This window comes from Meles meles, chromosome 8, assembly GCF_922984935.1.
Source record: "Meles meles chromosome 8, mMelMel3.1 paternal haplotype, whole genome shotgun sequence".
In the NCBI taxonomy this organism is placed as follows: Eukaryota; Metazoa; Chordata; class Mammalia; order Carnivora; family Mustelidae; genus Meles; species Meles meles.
The window spans coordinates 48631012-48653263 of record NC_060073.1 but is presented as its reverse complement, the minus strand read 5'-3'; the positions used below and the strand labels follow the sequence as shown (position 1 = coordinate 48653263).

The window sequence follows — 22252 nt, the reverse complement described above, 5'->3', positions numbered from 1 at the left end:
CTTCTCAGCACCCAAGATGCGTTCTGTTAGGAAATACTTATTTTTTGGTAACTATTTGTTTCCTGCCGTCTCACTCCCTGGACAGCTCTCCGCGGACTCCGGAGTCCGCAGCCGCACAGTAGGTGGTCAACCCCCCGCCGCGGGGAGGAAGCGCCGTGGAATCGCCGAGGCTCGAGTCCTGTCTTTTCAGCCGCGAGAATGACAGCTGCAGCGGGACGCCTGGAGGTCAAGACGAACGACAGGAACGTAAGAAACTTGGACGGGGAAGCCTTCTCGAAACAGGGAGTGCGCTTCTGCCGTTTGGACTTTGGCAAGCCCGGCGGTTTCAGGAAAGGTCTGGCACCCGGCGTTCCTAAAATTGCTTTCCTAGATGGAGTTGGAGGGAGGCGAGGGAGGAAACGCTGCTTTTTGTCAGGGTGCCCGAGGGAGGAAGGAGGAGGAGGGGTGAGACCGCTGAGCCGGAGCAAGCCGGGGACCCGGAGAAGAGGGGCAGCCCAGCCGGCCGCCAGGAGTGCGGCGTCTGCACCCGCAGTGGCCACCGCGAGCGGGAGACCTAAGGGGAAGGGAGAGGGCAGGGGCGAGGAAATCCAGGGAAAGCGCGCCGATTGGTCCTCTCGTCGGGGCGTGAGCTTCTGTGCGCCCAGCGATTGGTGGCGGGAAAGGAGCAGGTAAACCGGCCCCCGCCGCCCCACCATTGGTCAGCAGCCGCTCTAGCTGCTATACCACTGGGCAGCGGGCCGCCAAGAGGCGCACGGATTGGCTGGGGGCGACCGCCCAGACCGGCTCCCTTCGGGCGCTCGGATTGGCTGGTGGAAAGAGGCAGGTATCCGGGCTCCGGGGCTCCTCCATTGGTGGGCGGGGAAGGGGGGGTTGGGCACAGCGATTGGTGGGCGGGGGGCCGGGCCTGGGCCGGCGGGGAGCGGATTGGTCGGAAAGTAGGTTAGTGGTGCGACATTTAGGGAAGGCAGAAAGTAGGTCAGGGACGGAGGTGCCTGTTTACCCGCGCCGGACTCACCGCCGCCGCCGCCGCGGGATCCGAGTGGGGGCGCGGACGCGGGCGCTCCCGCGAGCCACGGTGAGTGTCGGGCTGGCCGCAGCCAGCGGCGCGGCCCCGGCCACCCCGTCGGGGGCCGTTAGCACCCTGGCAGGCGCGGCGCCCCCGCCGCCGCCCGGGGCGCAGCCCGGCCGCCGGGGAACCCTGCCCGACGTGCCCGCTGCCGGCCTTAAAGGGCCCGTGCCCGCTCCCTGCCCCCACCCGAGCCGCGGGGAGGCTGCGCCCCTTAAAGGCGCCGCGCCCGGCCGCCCCCATCCTCTCTCGCGGGGGCTGGCGGTGCAGGATAGGGCGGGCAGAGGTGCTGCAGGCGCCCTTAAAGGGACCGGGAAAGTGTCCGCGGGAGTACCCACCTCCCCTCCGCGGGCATCGCTACCTGACGGGGGGGAGGAAGCAGCCAGCTGCCTCTTAAAGGGCCAGCTCCGCCCTTTGGGAGCGATGATCCGGCTCAGGGCGAGTCCCAGAATGTATCCCTGGGAGCTGGGGAGACCCTCGAGAGGACCATTCTTGACGGCTGCACCCCAAGGGCGTTGGGCAAGCAATGCCTCTTCTGCCGTTCCTCCCCATCTCCTCCACTTCCCTTTCGGGAGCCTGTGGGGCTGGGAGGGGGCGGGAGGGCGTCTCCGTCGGGCTTGGGGAGTGCGAGTCTGCTCGCCCCTTCGGCCCTGTCGGGGGCCTTCGCGCTGCACCCGGGAATCCGGGGCCCGTAGTGTAGTAGACCGCAGGACTCGAACTTTCGTCCGGCCTGCGCCGTCTGGGTCCTCGGCGGCCCCGGGAGCATCCTCCCTGGGTCTTTGAGCAGGTGCCCGACGGCGCGGGGAGGTCGGCCGGCGTCCCGATGTGGGCCCACCGCCCGCCCTAGAAGCCCCGGAGCCCGGCGGAGGGCGCAGCGAGGCTGGCTCTAGCACCGGGTTTGACAGATGTCAGAAAAGAAAGGTTCCCGCTCGCAGTTGCCGGGCGTTGACAGCCAGGAGTGCTCTCGTTTGCTCGGAGATAGAAGTGAAGAGCAGAAATTAATGCGGACCTTGTGGGGCTTGAGTCAACGACCCCGTCTCAACGACCGAGGGGTCTTGAGAGCCGGCTGCGGAGCAAAGGCAGGTGTCGGAGGGTAGGTGCAGGAGAAGAAAGGGTTGCACTGGACATTGGCGTCGGATGTCACTGTAGGTGCTGGCCGATGAGGGACCAGGCTGGCACCCCTCGCCCCACATTCCCTATCCCCCTTTCCCTCCTCCGCTTCAGCCCCTTGGCCCCTTCCTGGTCCCGTAGCCTTGTCTGGGCACTTTGGCGCTTGCCAGTCTCTTCTCCCTGCTTACAGAGCTGTTCCTCTGCATGGAATTATTAGCCAAGTTTTCTCACCCAGCTTCCAGAAATAAGATCCGGTATTTGTGAGGAAGCATTTCTTGAGTGTACCTGTATTTCCAGGGTCTTCGTTCTTTAAGAAATCCACAAAAGCTGCCCCTTAGCTGCATCTCATTTCCCACAACGCAGGCTTGTCCTTCTGACATCTGCTGCTGTTCCCCGTTTTAATCTATTTTTATATGACAACTATTATTTTAATTCTTCTGGTCCCATTGATATCAGGATCTGTCAATTTGGGTTGGTGGAGTTTTTAATTAATGTACTGGTTGAATCATGAGCTTAAAATAATCATTGCTGCTCCTGAGCAGTTTTGAATAATCTCTTGCTCTTTGTGCTGTCAAGGTGGTGGTGGGGGGATAGTCACTGCTGTTAAATTAAATTTCCATATCAGTGAAACTCCAAAATATTTTTTTAAAAACACAAAATTGAATCTTTTGGTCCATGATCGGTTACTGAGTTCACGTTACTGATAAGCCTTTAAATCAGCTTGTTGAACCTATTTAGAAGGCTTCAAAATTGCCTGTATCATCTGAAACGGGATCTGTGGAGATATTTTGGTTTTGATGGTAGCCAGTGAATAATAATAATAATTTAAACTACAGGTAAATCTGTGCCTTTTTCCAACTCCTAAAGTTTAAAAAGAGGGAGAGAGAAAGGAACAGGTGGTGGGAGAGCATTAGCCTGAGAGTTAGAACTTGCTGGTTCTGGCCCAGACTTGGGTGTTCATGGCTGTGCCACTGGGAGTGAGTCACTGAGCCTCTCTGGGTTCTATATGCCCCAGGTGGAAAGTAAGGCAGTTGAATTAGGTGATCTCAAAGGTTCCTTCTGCTCTAGAGTTCTCTGCATCTTTAAATATTTAATACATTTGAGTTCAGGTTGGTAATCTCCCTCCAGAACATCTGAGCTGAAGCCCTATTTTCATAGGAAACAAACAGAACAACAGATGGGGTTTTAAAGACTCCATTTCAAATGATTTAGAAAATGATGACTACTCGGGAGTTTGTCTGCCTTCTGCAGAAGAGGTTTGCCTACCACACGGAAGAAAGGGAAGTGGCCGTGTTTTCAGATTTTTTCCTTCCATGCCAACCGTCTTTGTGCAATTTATATACTAAACAGTGAACAAGCCCATGGAAAGACTTGGCTGTGTTAACGCAACTGCATGAAAATCTATAGAAACTAAGTATTTCATATCTCTCTTTGGTGTAAGAGTTGCTTTCCTTCTGTGAGCTGTCTTCTGTTTGTGATTGCAACATCAGCTCTGAGGGTGGTAAGACAGAGTCTCAAAAGAAGCAATTTCTGCCCCTTACCATGTTACCGTTATGGAGGGATTTTAGTTAGCATCATGGTTGATACTTGCAGGGAAGTAAAACTCATCTCTAGACCTTGAGGTTTAGTGAGCCGCCCAGGAACACAGGCATGTCAGTCACCCTTCTGCAGTCTTTTCTCACCTCATTGCCACTTTGCCACTTTGTCACGACACCCAGATTTACCCCAAACAGCCACTCTGGCTTTTCTCCTCTTTCTCTCTCAGAACAAGCCCTGCTCAGACTCGAGCCCCCTCAGTATCTCTTCCTTCGGGCTCAGAATGTCCTGTCTTCTCCGCCTTCCCACCCCCAGGTCTCTTCCTGTCTTTCCAGTTCAGAAAAAGCAACTGGGTCTTGGGTCTGTTTCTTTTCCATGGACCTTCCCTTTGGGCAGGAGCCTGGACTCCAGTGGCAGGACCTGGGATTTGGGTTCTAATTAGACAATTGCTTGATCCCTCTGACCGCAGGCTCCTCCTCTGCGGTGCAGTGACAGTGCCTGCCTCACAGAGTCTGTGTCAGGGTCAAGGGAGATGGTGCGTGTCAAATGCCTGGCATACAGGAAGCCCTCCCTCGGGGCCTGCTGCCACTCCCTCCCAGCACTGCCATGGTTCTGCCCCCCTGAAAATCCTCCAGGCTGTTTGTCCTCAGCCTCCTCACAAACCCAGAGAAACATTCATCTCAATGTAGTAGAGGAAGGATGGAAGGGGAGGACATAGGCCTTCTGCAGGCTTATGATGCAGCAGGCAGCTTTGACTTGTTTGTACATGGTACCCCTGAGTCTGTATGCCTCTCTCCTCCCTGCCCAGAGGCCTCTCACAGGGCTATGTACGTTCACCTCTTCCACTTGTTCACCTCTTCCACTTTCTCGTCTGCGCTGTCCCTAGCTCCCGCCCTCTGCCTGCTCTCTTCTACCACCTTCTCTATAGTTCTCAAACATCTCCGCCAACTTTCCATCTTGAATTCCAGGGGCCTGTCCTTAGTCCAGAATGGTTATTCCTGGCCCCTGTGCAGCTGTTCCCCTACCTTTCTTTCCATCCTTCTTGAAATTCCCTTCTTTTTCAGGCTTTGGGTCATGATGCTTTCTTGGTTCCCTTCCTACATAGCATAAAGGTAGGTTTTTGTCCTGGCCCATTTCATAATCTGTCTCTCCTGCTTCAGCTGCCAGCAGGTTCATTGTAGATGTTAACGGCAGCCGAGAGCCTGCATTTGTGACTTTGGAGTTCTGGTTGCAAACTGCTTGCAAGCACTGACTCATTTCATCCTCATAACACACCGGTGCCTGTGCCCCCTCACCGCTGAGCTGTCCTGAGAGGCAGTTTGTTGGAGCGGTGAAAAGTGCAGACTTCGGAGCAGATCGCACATCCTAACTGTTCCTTACCAGCTTTATGACGTGTAGTCAAGTTGCTTTGCTCACTGTGTCTTGGTAACCTCAGTTGTAAGACTGGGATCTCTGGGATATAGATTAAATGAGTTAAAACTATTAAAAAATACATGAAGCCCTTCATGGCACATAGTGAGCATTCAGTGAATGTTAGCTCTTGGTACTTCTGCTCCTTCTCACCTCTCCGTACCCAGCCTGCCTGTCCACGTGCAAGGGACTATCTAGTCAAACTGAAAGGCTGTCTGTTGCCTGGACCAGTCCTTGGCCCATTCCATCTTCCAGCTTTCTCATGTCAAAATCTTACTCTTCTCTAAGACCCAGCTCAGGTGCGTGGTCCTCCAAGAACGATTTCTTCATTGTGTTTTTCTTCCCCCTCCACGACACCTGGCAGCATTGCCCCCTGGCCCTTGGTTTAGCTTGAATTCATAGTACTGCTGCATCTATATTGGGCTGGGCTGTCTCTGGGACTGTCTCCCCTGCTTGCTCGGGCCAAGCACTTTGCAGGGAGTTCATCTTGCTTTCCCCAAATCACAGGCACAGGGAGCCTTCAGGATGTGCTTTCCCAATCTAATCAGTTAGTGATCTTTGAGGAGGAGGAGTTGGAATGGGTTGCATCAGAGACTCACGGACATGGCCATGAACAGTTAGGTCTACAGGGAAGAGAGGATTGGGTTTGGGACTTAAAGTGGTTGGGGGGATGAGATTGGTTAAGCTTTAGTCATCTTTGCTTTAGGGGAATGTTGAGTGCTGGCATATGATGAGAAATGATTTTTACGTTTGTACATGCTGCACTTTTAAATAGTATAAACTCGTGTTCATCCAGCCAGGTTAAAGAAGGGAGTGGAGGTCTGCCTGATTTCCTATTCTGATTAATACTGTATTTGTTGGATGTTGTACGTATACTGAGTAAAACGTTTGTGTATATTTGTGCCTTCAACTGCTGTTTGAAATGTGTGACCTGGGCCACTTAGTTAGCTTGAGCCTCACTTAACCTCATTTGCAAAACAGAAGTAATAGTACTGATGGCATTAGTGGCTAATATTTATTGAACACTGTCTGTGTGCCCGCAAAGATGTTAGTCACCTTATGTTTATTAACCTGTTTAATCTTTATCACAACCCCATGAGGTAGGTACCTTAATTATCCTTTTTTTTTTTCCACAAGTGATGTGGTTTTGGAGACTGCCCGAAGTCACTCAGCTGGTGTGGGGTGGACAGGATCTATGCCCGAGGACTCCAGGGTCTGTCCTCTAAGCACTGTTGTCTGGGTCTGCTGGTGAGGGGGGGGGGGACAGGGCCAGGGAGGAGCCACCACCTGAAACGCTGTGTGTGCGGTGCCCAGCACCGTGCTGAAAGGCACGCAGGCACACAGGGGTTGCTAACCCATCTTACTGTTGATGCATGCGGTCAGGCACCTTCTCTTCATCACGACTGAAGTCCTCTGTGGCAGGACACGATGCCCGTTCCGATCTCACCCAAGGAGCAGTTCCAGGGGTTCACGAGCATTCTTCTCACATTGTGTTGCGCATGTCTGTCTCTCTTGCTTCCTCATGCCCTTCTGCGGCATTGCTCTGACATGGGCCTCGCCAGGCTCAGCCAGCCCCTCCCTGGGCAGCTCTGGGCATTGGATGAACCTTCCAACGGAGCTTGGTACCCCTTGCCTCCCTCTAGCCATCTGCAGATCTCCTCACTGGGGAGGAGACCTTTTCAATGTCTCTCACCTTCTTCTTCTCCCCAGCTTTTTAACCCGAAGCAGGCATCAACAGCCTTGGTGTGTGTATATATATATATATATATATATATATATATATATATATATATTAATACCAGTTGTTTTCTGAATACATTTAGATAGTAAGAGAAACATTGTCTTATGTCAAGAACCTGTTACATAAAAATGTGTTATATAATGTTCAAATATATACTGCACAGTGGAGTTAGATACCACTTTCTTTTTTCCCCCAAAGAATAGAAAGATAATAAACACAGACTATACTGAATGTAATTAACCTTGGATTTGGAAGGCCTGGAAAGACATGCTGTGCCCTCAGAGCTATTGTTTGGAACCTCTGTTATCCTCCTTGAGTGATCCAAGTGTAGGATGTATGGGAAGTTGACCTGAATCTGCCATGGGATTCTATTGTGAAAGATTCTGGAAATTGTCTTTTTCAAGGGGAGGTGGAGGGAGTTCCTTGACGTCTTGCTTACTTATGTTATTTTCATATCCAAGCAGAGGGAAGAAGCTCTTTTTGCCCCTTGTACTTAGACCAGTGAGGGTATCTTCTGTTTTCTGTTCTACCCTCTGCCTGCTTCAGTTCTTCCCATACAACGGGGCCAGCTTTGCCTTCCAGAAACAGCCCTGTTGCCAGCGGCCTGTGGTTGACGTCCCCATGTTCAGTGCTCCAGGCCCTACAGAATCGGACCCTGTTCCCCCTCAGTGGCCCTGCTCCTCCACCCCAACCACCATTGCCAGACTGAGCCCGGGATTGGAGGTTCCGTGCTGCTTAGCTCTGCCTTCCCTGGCCTCAGCGGCCCGCAGGCCTTACACCTCCCTGCTGTCTGTCTTGCTCGCCTCTCCCCCTTGACCCAAGGGGCCTGTTGCCTTTGTCCTAGCCTGCCTCAAATTGCACTTCTTGCTTGGTGAAGCCTCCTCTGGTGACATTTGCCCCCTTCACATATGCACTCTATCTCTCTTTGTCACTTTCAATTGCCAGCCATTCGCTCAGAAGCAGTGTGCTTCATAATTAGCAAATTGTCACATTGTAGCTAATCGGGATGGCCAGTTCTCTCATTTTTTAATCGTTTCCCAAGTAAGTATCTTGTTCTCACTTCCCATTCTCCAACTGTACTCATTTAGCCCTTCAGTGTAGTGGATCGGATGCTTACTGTGTACACAGCACTGTTACAGGCGCTGGAGATACTGCAGGGAACAAAACAGAGTCCCAGCCAGAGACAGATCATGAACAGTTGAAGACATTCTCTTCCGATAGTGTCGATGCGAGGAAGGCAATTGCATAGAGTAAAACAACAGTGGCAATGAATGATGAGAGGAAGGTTGTTTTAGCTGGGTCCCCTGAGGGGGACTTTCTGAAGAGGTGACATTGAAGCTCAACTGCAGGAAGATTGGAGGAAAGTGTTCCAGAAAGTGGGAACAACAAGTGCAAAGGCCCTGAGGTTGGAAGTAGCTTGTTTCTGAGGAAGGTAAAGGCCTGGTAACCGGTTTATATATGTTCCTTGTATGCAGATATTTTATCCTCCTATAACCTGAGCCCAGTGCCAGAAAATCCCTGTAAATACTCACATACAGAATAGGAGCATTGGGCCTTAGTTATATCTTGAAGAGCAGTTATAGTATATATCTATGAAGAGATAGTATATAGTATATATCTATGAAGAGCAGTTAACTAGACTCTGCACAGAAGGCTTTTAATAAAACTTTATATTGCACATAAATTAGCGATTCAAAGGGTTTTCTCATAAATGTGACCCTAGCACGTTTCATCAGCGATTGCTGTTTTCATTGTGTTTGGTGCAGGGCTTCAGCCCTCAGAAATCTGTTTCACATGTGTAGCCATCTTCCCAGCAGGTCTGCTCCAAAAGTTCATTTGTAAGGCACTTGAAACCTGGGATGAATTTTTCTATAGAAAAAGATGAACCGACTGATGGCTTAATTCCCAGGCAAGCCCACAAAACGTCATTTCGCGCTAACTGTGGTTGAAGCCATGCTGTTTAGTGCTAAAGTATTCACAGCATTAATTACGCCTTCTGCAGCTGGACCCCCTCGTCTAGAGATAGTGTTCTAGGTCATTTACTGTTACCATCAATGGGACCCATCTCTTCCTGTTTTTCCAGTCTGCCAAAAAAAGTTTTATGAAAGGAATTCTTCCCATCGTGCCTTCAAGATTTAGTTCCCCTTGTTATAAATGAGCGGGTGGCATGCAGAGTGTGGGGAGAGCCCTGCCCTGGGAGCTAGGAGCGCTAGGGCCCAAATCTCAGCCCCACCCCTGACTTGCTGAATAACTTCCGAGGAAGCTGCCCTCCCTGAGCTTTGACTTCTCAGGTCCTTCTTGAATATAAAAGCCTGTTTTCTCACCACCGTGGGAAAACACATAATTCATTGTTCCAACCTACCCTCAAATGGCTGCCTCCAGTTTCTTCTTGAAGAAGTAGATGTACTCAAATAATGAGGAGCTCCAGAAGTTTTGGGTATGGTGTTCCACAGTTAGAAAGCCCACTCCGTCTGCACCCTCATGCTGATCTGCTATCTTTCTTAATGAGTGGAAAGAAATTTCGTCCTAGAACTTTCGGTCCAGATGAGATTCCTGTGTTCTTGGCCAACTTATCTTCCATATAATTATGTAAACTGGTTTTTCTTTTTAACTCTTAGGGATAAAAATGGTGACTATGGTTTGTTACTTATGAATTATACTTCTAAGTGCCCTTAGGGAATGGAATGAATTTGCAGGAGAGAGCAGAGCTGAAAGAGTGTGGGATCAAAAACAATTTTAAATGTTAAATGCAAAGCTATTTTCAGTATCCTGCTGGAGGAAAAAAAAAATTTTTTTTAAGGCTTTCGATGATAGAAGAGGTTTCTGCTCCAAAGGAGAAAAGAGCCTCAGGTTTTGAGGTGGTAAGAGCTAGCTAACGACCACCCCTCCCTTCCTCCTTGCCCCTCTCTGTTTCACTTTGGTGTCATGAGCCACATTTGCTATTTGACAAGTTTGCCTTTTAAAGGACTCTGGGACACAGGGTGTTAGAGTTCACATGGCTCAGGGTACGGGCACTTTGGTGCAGACTTCCCCACCAGATTCGAGAAGGGAAGCCTCCTTGGGATTGAAACAGCACTTTCAGCATGGCCTCTGTGTGGTCAGTTGTGAATGAGATGTTGGTTTTTTGTTGTTGTTGTTGTTTTGTTTTCTTTTTCCCTTATGTGAAGGCGTAGCAAGGAGTTGGGGCAAGAAGTTTCTGCTGGATTTCACTTTGGAGCTGGGAGGTGGCATGATACCTAGCCTTCCTCCTTAGATGCTAGACTCTGAACAGGAATTGGGTCTCTTTTGTTCTTGGCTGTATCCTCACAACTACGACAGCGTCTGCAGAGTAGTCGCTTAATAAGTACTTACCAAATGAATGAGTTCAGCCTGGGAAAACCTCAACTTTCTTTCCCTGTCTAGCCCTCGTGAGCTTGGTCACGCAGTGTACTTCGGAGTCTAGGTGACCGCTTCCTTGGACATTTGTGTTCTTCTTGTTCTTCAGCCTGGTCAGATACTAGTATCTTTGATTGATGATCAGGACTTAACTGGCCATGGTTGTCCTTGCCTGGCTGATGTTCATCTTTATGTTATCTTTAATTGGCCTCAAAGTACAACAAATCAACAGCTGAGCCACATTGATGGAAAGAAAACTTACTGTGTATTTCTTTGGGCATAAGTATTACACATTTATTTATTCCGTCAACATGTATCTGAGGGGCCAGATGCCAGGCACTCAGGCTAAACCCAGAGGGAAGAAAGCACAAAGAGTTTTAGGGGCGCCTGGGTGACTCAGTCAAGAGCGTGTGACTCTTGATCTCGGGGTTACAGTTTCGAGCCCCATGTTGGGTGTAGAGATTACTTAAAAAATAAAATCTTGAAATTTTTAAAAAAGAAGAATGAGTTGTTATAGCCAAGGAGCCTGCAGTTTCATCTGTTGATGGAAGATAATCCAAGGCCATGTATAATGCAGTGAAGTGGTCTAGACTATTTGTAAGTACTGCAGGAGTTCAGTGTCATGGGAGGAAGGAGGCCTCATGGAAATGATCAGGTTTAGTCCAGACCTTTAAGGATGGGTAGGATTTAGAGCACAGACAAGGGGTAGCACAGGTATTTCCACGGGGTAGATGGGTGGGAACATAGCACAATTAAATGCATAGAGGTAGGAATGACCAACCTGTATACAGGAAAAGAGACTTGCGTAGAATGGAGGGTTCTCAAAAAGTGGTGGAAATTTAAGTTTGGAAGATCAGTCAATGCCTAAACATGAAACACATCATATCTTTGATGTCCTTAGCATTTCACATGCATGATCTGATTTAATGTGTTGTAAAACCCCAGGAAGGGGTATTAAGATTATTAGCATCATTTTAGAGGTGAGGATTTTGAAGCACAGAGTGATCCAGGGACCTCCCTAAGGTCAGCATAGCTAAAAAGCAGAGGATCAAAGCTTTAAAACTGGGCCATGGAAGCTCTTGACCATTGGACTCTGCTGTCTCCCAGTGTCCTCCACATGAAGGATTTGGATTTGGTTGGGGTGTTGGAGCCATGAGTTCGGAATAGACAAGGCTCTATTTAGCCCACTCCTTCATTTTGTAGATTAGGAAACTCTGAGGTTAAGTGGCAAGTCAGAGTTTACCTGGTGAGGCAGAGACTGGTCGGCAGTGGAGGAAGAACCACTAAAGTTGGGTTTTACCATGGTTCTGACTACTATTTCAGTGATGTGAAATAATTATGCTGAAGCCTCAGTCCAGTGTCAGTGTTTCAGTGGTATCAGAGCGAGAGGGACTAGCCGCCACAGACCTGAATCCAGACAGTTAGAGGGAGCCAGAGCTGGGAATTGTCAATTATGTTAATTGGCATGGCTGTTTTCCGTCACCCTTTAGATTTCTCGAGTGCAGGGAACATCTGCCTGTGTGAGTGTCTTTCAAGTATGTGAATCTTCACTGTACTGTGACCGAGCTGCCTTGGTTAATGCATTCTCCAGAAGCACAGCACCATTATGAAAGTTGAATGTTTAAAAACAAATATCCACATTTTCTGGAAAGAGAACCAGATGAGGAACCAGATAACTTGCATTCTGGGCTGCTTCTGCTACTCAAGCACGAGAGAGCCTGAGCAAATTACTTAAGTGTCTCAAACTTAAATGTCTCAAACTGGCTGATTCCTTATCTGTGGAACAGGTGTAACAATTCCTGCCCAGCCCCTTACAATGTTATTCTGATGCTGGAATGAGATAAGGAAAGAATAAAGGTTTTGAAAGCTGTGAAGTTGCTCCAGGGCTCAAGGGAGCCAAAGGAGCCACAGCTGTGGTTTTCACAGTGAAGGAGTACTGGCCTTGCAAAGATAGCCTGGAGGGTAATGAAGAGCGTTCTCCCGCCTCCAGGGCATGTTTACGGATGCGGCGCTGTCCACGGGATGGGTGCTGACGGGCCTCACTTCGCTGGGTAGGGCCATATTTTGAAGGTGGAGATATATTTCACCCTTAGAGATGGGGAGCCACAGCCTGGGAATGGCTGGAAAGGCTAGGCGCAGATACTCACGTTAATCTGTTCTCTGCACACATCTCTCAGGATAGTGATGGGCAGCTGTGAGCCAGAAAAACAAGTGTCAGAATCTTTACAGCCAGTTAGGTATGCTTGGATGTTTCACCTATCCTGGGGCATGAGGCAGAAATCCAGAAGAATCTTGATTAGTCTAGGGACTAATGGGTGAGCCAGCACGCTGTCCAGGTAATATCTGATTCTAAAGCCTGTAGAAAAGTCTTGATTGGAGATGTGCCAGATCTTAATTTTTGTTAGTTTCGCATGGTATCATCATCATTATTACTTAACATTTCATCATTTGCCATATGCCAAGAACTGTGCGAAGTGCTTATATGCCTTTTCCCATTTAATAAGTAACTCTGTTGGGTGGACACTGTCAGTCTCATTTTCTAATTAGGGAGACTGAGACCCAGAGATGCTTCAGATAACATACAGTGGGTGGGGAAGCTGTGATTCAAACCCAGGACAGTCTCTGGAGCCTACACTCTCAACCACTATCATCATCTTTCTCCTTTTTCCTTGGTACTGCACATGCTTCCTGCCCCTGGTTTTGAGGTTTCTGACAGCACACATCTTCAGAAGGCGTTTTTGGTCGATAAATGACACATTACACAGTTGCCTCAGCTCACTGTGGCTCTGTCTTCTTCGTAGCCCATGGCTGACATCGAGTAGCTCTCGTTGGCTGCTTACAGCTCCTGAGCAAATGGATGCCAGCCCTGAATGTAGCAGATTGACTAACTCTTGCCCTCTCATGCATGTGGGAATTTAAAGTGCAGCAAAAGGCAGGGGAAAGGATTGCTCTGGGTCAGTTTTTCAGAAAGTGGCCAGGTAGCTTGTAGTCCGCTCAGCATTCATTATGTTGCTTGTCAAAATCTCCCCACCAAAGTCTTTGCAAATGTCATGATTCTGATAGTACCATTTACCTCTGTGTGTGATTTATGAAGTAACTTTTACATGCATTGTCTTATTTAGTCTTCACCACGGCCCCACGAGGAGAGGTGTTATAAAGACTCATTTTGCAGGCTATGAAGTATCTGGAGAGTTTACACTACTGCCCTGGGTCCCAAAGCTAGTCGGTGGCAGCCAGGACTTAAAACGTTGCTTTACTGACTTTAACTTTTAATCTGTTCCCAAGTTTCTATTTGCTTTCTCTATGAAAGATGTTAATTGATCTGACTTACTGTATTCAGAAGTCTGCAGTAATTACTAAAGTGAAGTGTTTTGTGCTACACACTGTTAGCGAATCAGAATAAATAAAAGGTCATGTAATTGGTGGTTGTGTTGGGTTAGTTGATTTGCACTTGCTTTCTATAGCATAGAATACACCTCTATCTTTTGTGGCAGACTATTAGACCAAAAGCACTTCTAGCTTTAAAAGCCGAAAGGCTTTGGTGAGCCAGGCTGAGTCAGTCAGTTAAGCATCTGCCTTCGGCTCAGGTCATGATCTCAGGGTCCTGGAATCGAGCCCCACATCAGGCTCTCTGCTCAGTGGAGAGTCTGCTTCTCTCTCTCCCTCTGCCCATGCTGTCTATCTCTCATATAAATATATATATATTTATATAAAAATATATATTTATATAAATATATATTTATAAATTTATATTATAATATATATTTATTATATATTATATTAATATTATATATTTATATATAAATATATAAATATATATTTATATATAAATTATTTATAAAAATAATATATATATATTTATATAAATATATATATGTATATATATATAATATTTAAAAAAAAAAGAAGTCCAAAGGCTTTAATAGATGATCAAACATGGAATTTATGTAATGTCTTTTAAAAGTTTACCATCAAGTTCTCGGTTAGGAACACAAGCTCCTGTTATCACATTGTTTCCATGGAGAAATTAGCCTTGGCTCACATCATTTCGGCTCTTGGTGCCTTTTCCAGGAATGGAGTGAGCCACTGTAGGAGAGAGGACTGGTCGTGCTTATCACTTACAGTGCTCTCCCCTCCTGTTATTGAAGGGGGCTGATTTGCTTCTGTGGGCTCTTTCAGTTTTTCCTGAGATCTGAACATAAATCATCTTTGAGGTCCTGGTATTTGTATTTTTTAGAATTTTTCCCTTAAATAAACCTGAATGGAACACTTCCTTATGTAGTTTTCAACCTCCTCTTTGACGTATTTAATTGGTGGCAAGGGGCTTTACTTGGAGAATGTATAACTGTTGTCACTCAAGCCTTTTTGGTTGGGATACCAAGTAAGTTCCTGTATTAAAGAGATCCACAGTCACAGTGGCTGAAACTAGTCCATAGTAGGTAGTGGTTCGGGCCTTCCATCTTCATCATGTGGTTTCCACTTGGTGGTTGAAGGGGGGAGCTTCTAATTTGAACATCTATCTCCTGGGGGAAAGGGGGGGTGTCATTTTAAGGTCAAGACCTGGCAGTAGCACATTCTTTGATCCTAGGGGCCAGAACGTAGTTATATGGCTTCATTAACTACAAAAGGAGGCTGAGAAATATCTTTAAGTGGGAGGTCATGAGTCCAGCAAAATCTGTTTTTAATAGTGGAGAGGAGATTGAACATTAGGAGAAGCTTGCGGTGTGCTGCCTTGCAGTACCCATGGGAAGGATTCAGTAGAGTTTGGAGGCTCTCCTGAGAGCTGGGGAGATGCCCGAGCCCAGGGTCAGAACCTAGGCAGGCACAGAGAAATCAGGACATGTGCGACCATCTGGAACTCAGGGCGACTCATGGCTCAGAAACTAGGCAGCCAGGTAAAGCCAAGGTGCCAGAGGGAATACGAATGATCTGAAAGACTTCCGCTGTCTGTTAGAGGATGATTCATCAGTGTAAGTGGTACAGTAGACAGGGAACTGAGCTAGGAGCCAGAAGTCCTAGGTTTGAGTCCAACCTCTTCTGCTTCATAACGTGGGGCAAAATACTTTGAAAAAGGTTTGCTTTGTCATCTACAGTATGGGAATAACGGTGACGGCCTTTCCTGTCTTCCAGGCTTGGGGTGAGAGTAATGGAAGAGGGGAGGGCTCTGCAAACTGCAGCTCTGTGGAAACTGGCCTTGCGTCATCGTTACTTACCTGTGTCCCCAGCACCTGCTGTAAGGGCTGGCATGGACATACTGGTGTGAAATGTGAATGAATGTGTGAAATGTGAGAGGTGGGAAAGAAAGTGCATTGTGCAGAGATCTTGATCCCGGGTGGTCTTCTCTGCTGGGCAAAACGGTTCTTCTGCTCTCTACTGGCCACTGTCTGGGCCTCCGTGTACAATCAGGTGCCCTACCGGGACGTGGGCAGACTTCAGGGCAGCTCCCAACCTGGTAGTACAGGACACATAATACATCTATGGCGAGGCCATTTGCTTATTCCACTGAGAAGGTGATTGAATCCAGCAAAACAGGAGCTAGGACTTCCAGTTGGATGTCATGGTCCATGAATGAGAACTGATCATTTTTAAATAGGCTGGCCTGCCTGCAGATTGGAAGATGAAGCCTTCCCAAGGCTGTCAGAACTTAACCTCTTGCTTCAAAGTAATAAGATGGGGTTGTAAAATTCCCCTGTTAATTTGAAAAAAAAAAAAAAGTGGCTTGTTCAAAACAATAAATGTTTACTGAAAATATGATAGAGGTAAGCGATTACAAAGATAAGCTTATGGTTTCCATCCTATGGGTGTTTCTATCCTGGCCAGAATGATTTGTTTTTTTTCTCTTGCTGGAGAAATGGGGGCTAAGTGAATAATCAAAAAAAAAATTTTTTTTTAAAGATTTTCATTTATTTATTTGACAGAGAGAGAGATCACAAGTAGGCAGAGAGGCAGGCAGAGAGAGGAGGAAGCAGGCTCCCCGCTGAGCAGAGAGCCCAATGCGGGGCTCGATCCCAGGACCCTGAGATCATGACCTGAGCCAAAGGCAGCGGCTTAACCCACTGAGTCACCCAGGCGCCCCAATCAAAAATTTTTTTTTAATTTTGATTCATTTTGTTATTTAATTTGTTTATTCACAAAGGGTGACCTTCCTTTTTGGAACGCAGTGGAGTATTTTTAAATGGAGTTTACTGGAAAAAAGCAGGACTTGAGCTTACATTCACAGTATGCTCCTGCCTCTGTTAAAGGCTTCATGCATAGAAGGAGGGAAAAGCACCAAAATGTTAACAGTGGTTCTCATCTCGTAAATTCAAGGTGATTTTAATTCTCATCTCCTTCTCTGTGGTTTTCTGTTTTTCAATAGTGAGCTTGTGTTACTCTTATAATCGTAAATGGCTAGTTAAAAATGAGTCTCGTAAATTAATACTCTCCAGCCAAATCAAGAATTTTTATTCTTGGCAACCGGGCCTGGGCTATAAGCTCTCATGTTAACTTAGACCTAGCCAGGTAATTTTCTGTCAAGTTAAGGGATTTGTTAGAAGGAGGATGTTTTCCCTGTGGAAATCAACACAGAAAGCAATTGTTTTGTGGTATGTCAAGAAAGAGGTCCTGAGGAACTCTGCTCCTGGAATTTGACCAGCCTGTGTTATGGAAATGAACTTTGCAGCTTTCCCACCTGCCACGGGACTGTTTTCCTTTCTCTTATACTCCTGTGCTCCTCAGGGACCCCCAACTCCCATCTTCCTGGGACTGGGGGACCCTGTCCTTTGTTCTCTCAGGCCCTGCACTTCCTCTGTCCTCCATGCCTGTTCCCCGCCATCTGTTTGTGACTCTAGATTTGGTTGTGGTTTCTTCCCACCGCTACGTTTGCAGACTGAAGAGTAGTTGTTCTCTTCCCCATCACAGGTGTCCCTTGCCCTTGTCATTGCCCAGGGGAGTGGCCTGAGCTGTGCTCCTGGGACAGAATGAAGAGGAGGGCTGAGGACTGTAGGGCAAGGGTGGGGATACTGAGCTGGCTGCAGAACCCTGGAGAAGCCACTGGGCCATCCAGCGAGCACTCGGCCCGACCGGGGCAGGGCCCACTCTCGCACAGCTCCCGCAGACGACAGCTGGGGGTTGGAAGCCCTGCACTGATCTGTTGCTGTCCTGTGATGTGGCTGTCACGGTTCTAGATGCTGTCAGGGGGCACAGTGATGAGTAAGGCAGACCTGCCCTCTGCCGTCATGGAGCTTTCATTCCCGTGGGTGAGAGAAATGGTTTGCGGGGAAATAAATGAAGCTCATTACGGATTGTAAGAATGGCATCAGGGATGGTTACCTGTGCCCTTTTATACTGGAACAGGCGGGCCTGGGTTGGGATGATTCCAAGGCCTGGCTCCTTCTATGTCCCTGGTGCTTTGTGGGGGGAGAGGAGATGGGGAGGAGGGAAGAGATTGGGGAGGTCTCTCAGGGAAGCTGAGCTGCTTTTCCTGTTCCATCTGCCTGGGGCCAGGTGTGGGCCTGCAGACCCGCAGGGAGAGCAAACGACGCCCAAGCCCGGGGCTGGCCCTCTGGGTCATTCCACTTGCCCATCTCTGGGCTGCAGGCACCCATCCTCCTTTCCCACAGAGTGATGAGCCAGTCCACACAAAGCAGCCCCCATCTGTCCCAGGCCAAGTGTTGTGTTTTCGCCCTTATTTGCAAATTCTGGTGAGGACCAGCCTCTCTGTGTCCCTCCAACAGGATGCTGGACTACTGTTCCTTTAAGGGCCAGGATTTTCTGTTGTTGTTGTTGTTGTTGTTGTTGTTTTAATGAGCTCCTCCCTACCACCCCATCCTGTACCATGCCCCCCCCCCTCCTTTCCTGGGGGCTCAGAATCTGGCCTTGTATGGATTTAGGCCACGTTGGGTGACATGGCCCTTCCCGCAGCTCTCGATCACCCACGCTTACAGGGCCTTTGGCCATCACTGTCCGCTTGCCTTTCAACTGCCCAGAAAAGCTAGAAGTTGGATAGTTGTGAGTGATTTTCCCGAGCTTTCTTATTGAGTCTTCTTTTCTATTATACTTCTCTGTCAGATGGGCCATTTGTCCTGCTCTTTGTGCTCTGGCTTTCTGAAAAAACCAGGACAAACACGACCCTCACTCCTGTGGAAACTCGGCACCCTTCCTCCTGCAGACCTTAGTGACTGTGTTTTCTAACCCTTCTCCTCCCATCTTCCCCTTCAAAGAACAAAGCCTTTGAAGCTTTCCTCACACTGGTTTGATGCAGTATGGGAAACTTCCAGTTCCCTGCCTCCCAGAGGGGTCTGGGACCCACTTTGGCTTCCAGATCTCCCCTCACCAGCTCTCCCACCCGTGAGCTGTGATGTTGAACCAGAGAAGAAGTCAGTCATGCTGTGATCATCTAACAGTCCTACCAGGGCCGACAGGAAGGCTCTTTGTTACTAAATCAGTTTTCTTGGGGAGTGGGGAAGCTTGTTCCTATTCTCATCCTTTTGGTGGTGTTACCATTCCTTTAAAAATATATCTGCATAGGGCGCCTGGGTGGCTCAGTGGGTTAAGCCGCTGCCTTCGGCTCAGGTCATGATCTCAGGGTCCTGGGATCGAGTCCCGCATTGGGCTCTCTGCTCAGCAGCGAGCCTGCTTCCCCCTCTCTCTCTCTCTGCCTGCCTCTCTGTCTGCTTGTGATCTCTCTCTGTCAAATAAATAAATAAAATCTTTAAAAAAAAATATATCTGCATAAATGCATGTGTGTTTATGCATGTTTCTGTAGTTCTACAGATAGCAAAGGGCTTCGGCATGAGGGTGGCCCTCACAGGACTTGAATTTAAACCCCGGGAGTGGTCGTGATCCTTTGGGCCATATATCCTTTTGTCCCAATATCGACTGGATGAACTTTGTAAAGTTTTGTTTCAACCTTCATTTCATAGTCTCCCTGGTTTCTGGGAGAGCTTTGGGGTTCAGGGTTTGTGGCATTTGGAGAAGGAGGCAGTCATTGGATCCACCCCTTAAAGACTCAGTGAGGAGGGCCTTTGGTTGCCTGCCTAGTGCCCGTGGCTCTGAGGCCCCCGGGTTCTCTTACACAGTGTCCTCACCGAGAACTGGAGCTTTGAGGCCTCAGGGCCAAGGCTCCTGTCTGGAGTGCGCCTGTTTATAGTCATGATGGCCCAGGCCATCTGCAGACCTCCTTCACTTGGCCCTAGCATGGTGAAGTGACTCCAGGTTTCTTCAAAATAAGCAGTTTTATTTAAAACAAGTTTAAGGGGCGCCTGGGTGGCTCAGTGGGTTAAGCCGCTGCCTTCGGCTCAGGTCATGATCTCAGGGTCCTGGGATCGAGTCCCGCATCGGGCTCTCTGCTTGGCAGGGAGCCTGCTTCCTCCTCTCTCTCTGCCTGCCTCTCTGCCTACTTGTGATCTCTCTCTGTCAAATAAATAAATAAAATCTTTAAAAAAAAAAATAAAACAAGTTTAATCCCAAAGTTGCCTCTGGGGTGGTCTGAATGGCTATCCTCTCTGCTCCGGTGTTTCATCTGGTTAGCACAGCAGCCTGGCTTCATTGACCCGGTCACTAGTGGCTGGCAGGCCCCCCTGACCCCTGGGCATGGCTTTGCCTCCCTCTGCTAAGGAGAGCACAGAGAAGGCATGCTTTCCCTTGGTCTGAAGCAGAACCAGCCTGCGCAAGGCTGCAGAAATGAGGGAGCCATCTCTTTGTTCACTGATCTTTGAGGGTCTCCTGTGTGTCTGGTATGATGGGAAGCCACTGGAGCATTGAGAGCAAGAAAATAACACATGATTTATGTGTTTTAAAGGTTCTCCTGGCTGCCTGTGGGCCGACATGGGAAGGATAAGCACGGAGCAGAGGGATGGGTTAGGAGCTGGGGGTTCTGGGCCAGGCAGCCAGGCTGGCTTGGACACTGCTGGGAGGCCTTCACTGGCTGCCCTTGCCCTTTGCCTTGGGGCTCTAGATTCCCTGCACCATGAGCCTTCCCTAAGTGTGCCAGGCCTGGCTGAGCTCCTGCTTCATGGCTGGTGATGTTCACTGCACCTGGAATGTTCTCTTCCCCTGCTTCCCAATCCTGGTGGTTCTGCCACTGCCTTACCCAGTAACCTTGGGTAAGTTACCAGACCTCTAATGAGCCTCCATTTCTTCCTCTATGAAAGAGTGATTATAGAACCACCTCATGGGACTGGGAAGGAAACACGAGATGCACTTGACTATGATCACTGCAGGCCTCTGCCTTGGTCTCCTGCTTCCAACCTTGCCCTGCTCTGTGTGCTCTCTGCCCAGCGACCCAGTGAGGAGGGGTCCATTCGAGTCATACCCTGACTCAGAACCCTCTCGACAGTACCTTCCTGTCTCACTCAGAGAAAAAACTAAATCCTCCGCGTGGCCCACAAGGCTGCCCAGTGCCCCTCTGACCACATCTCCCACCCCAGGGCCTGGTATGTAACCAAGCAAGCTGAGTCGTGCTGAGCTCACTGTGGAGCATGTGGGTGGCCACCCCTGCCCCCAAGTTATGCAGTGCACAACTCATGCGGACGGATGCACGATCTTGGCTGCCCCTCTCTTGTTCCACTCTGGCCACATCGGAGACCTTGCTGTTCTGCAAACCTGCCAGGCCTGTTTCGGGTTCAGGCCCTTTCCTCTGACGGCTCCCTCCGCCCTGAATGCTCTTCCTCCAGATTACTGGTGTGGCGTGATCACTCACTTCCTTCAGTTCTTTTCTCAAATGTCACCCTGTTTAATGTTGTACGATTCAGCCCACTGCCTCCCAGATGTTTTCCTATTTCCCCTTGGATTTAGTTTCCCCCTTGGCTCTTACCATCATCTAATATAGTCTACATTTTACCTACTTATTTGGTTTCTTGTCTCTTTGCTCAACAGAAGGTAAGCTGCAAGCTGCGAGAGAGGAGACTAGTCTTTAGTTCACTTGCTGCTATCTCCCCAGAGCCTCAGACAGTGCCTGGCAGCGAGCAGGGGCTGGCTAATGAATGTGTGACTAAATTTGCACTAAAGCAAGTGAAGGGTCTGGTGTGTTGGCTTAGCACGTAGGAAGCAGCCAGTGAGCGCCGGCCACCGTTGCTTTCATGGTTGGTGTTGACCATCCTTAGGGGACGAGACCGTCCTCAGGCCGAATTGCATCATGGCCTCCTCCGCTCTTCACTGCCCTTCCCTCTGTGGCATTAGTGGGACTTGTCTCACTCTTCTCCCTGTATGAGCCCAGAGTCCTGTGGGGTGAGGGGGGCTTGTTGGGATTTGTGTGCTAAGGACCCCACACTCGTGAGTGTGTATCTGCAGGAAGTATCTGCTGCTGGCAGCCATGACAGGCGCAAGGGACTCTGCAAGCCCTTACGGGTGGTCGTGGTGGTGGCTCCAGCGTCACTGCCTCATATGTGCACCCCCTCCCAAGGGGCACCAAGAGTTTGACAACCACTTAAGTGATGAAATCTCTAATAATATCTTTAGAACAAATCTGAGGGAGCAGAGCGCCTCCTGTACCTAGTCCTTTGAATGACGGTGGCTGGGTGACTTGCTAGTTCCACACGTGAGAGTCTGGCCCTTTGGCTGTTCCGGCCCCAAGAAGACAGTGTGATTCAATTTACACTCGTTCCCTGGGGACCGTGTGAGCAGCACTGGTGAGTTTGGAGGAGGCAGGGGAGAAGCAGAGAGAGCTTGCAGTGGCTCCTAGGGAGCCTGGGGTTGGGAGAGCACGGCTTTTGGAGAGTAGCCCCTGCTAGTCCGGGGACAACGGTGGGTGTCTTGGGAGGCGTGAGCTGGTCGGTGATTTGGGCCTTGTAAGGTAGGACTGTAAATGCCAGGGCAATGAGTTTGACCTCTTGTACTTGGCAGGAAGAGTCCAGATTAGGGATTCTGATGGGATAGGTCTAAGAATCAAGGGGGTCAGGGGAAGTAGGGAAGAGCTTTGGAGTCATTGTCTCCTGTCTGGAGGGAGTTGTCTTCTGAGAGCCACAGGTAGCATACCAGTGCCAGAGGCCGTGCTATTAGGGACAAGCATTGGCACCCACAGGACAGCAGAGCTT

The 22252-nt window shown here is 49.1% G+C and overlaps 1 protein-coding gene across 7 annotated transcripts in view; it reads left to right on the top strand.

Moving 5' to 3' along the window:
- The first annotated feature begins 42 nt into the window (after positions 1–42).
- The window catches only part of ARNTL (aryl hydrocarbon receptor nuclear translocator like), a 100707-nt gene continuing 78497 nt past the window's right edge, over positions 43–22252 (top strand). For 5 of the 7 annotated variants that reach the window (XM_046014837.1, XM_046014840.1, XM_046014839.1 and 2 more), the window contains exon 1: positions 935–1075. The gene's annotated coding sequence lies outside the window, so the exon portion shown is untranslated. Of the gene's footprint in view, positions 247–934; positions 1076–2075; positions 2160–22252 lie in introns of those variants that run through there. The other 2 variants (XM_046014836.1, XM_046014835.1) reach the window with 2 other exon arrangements.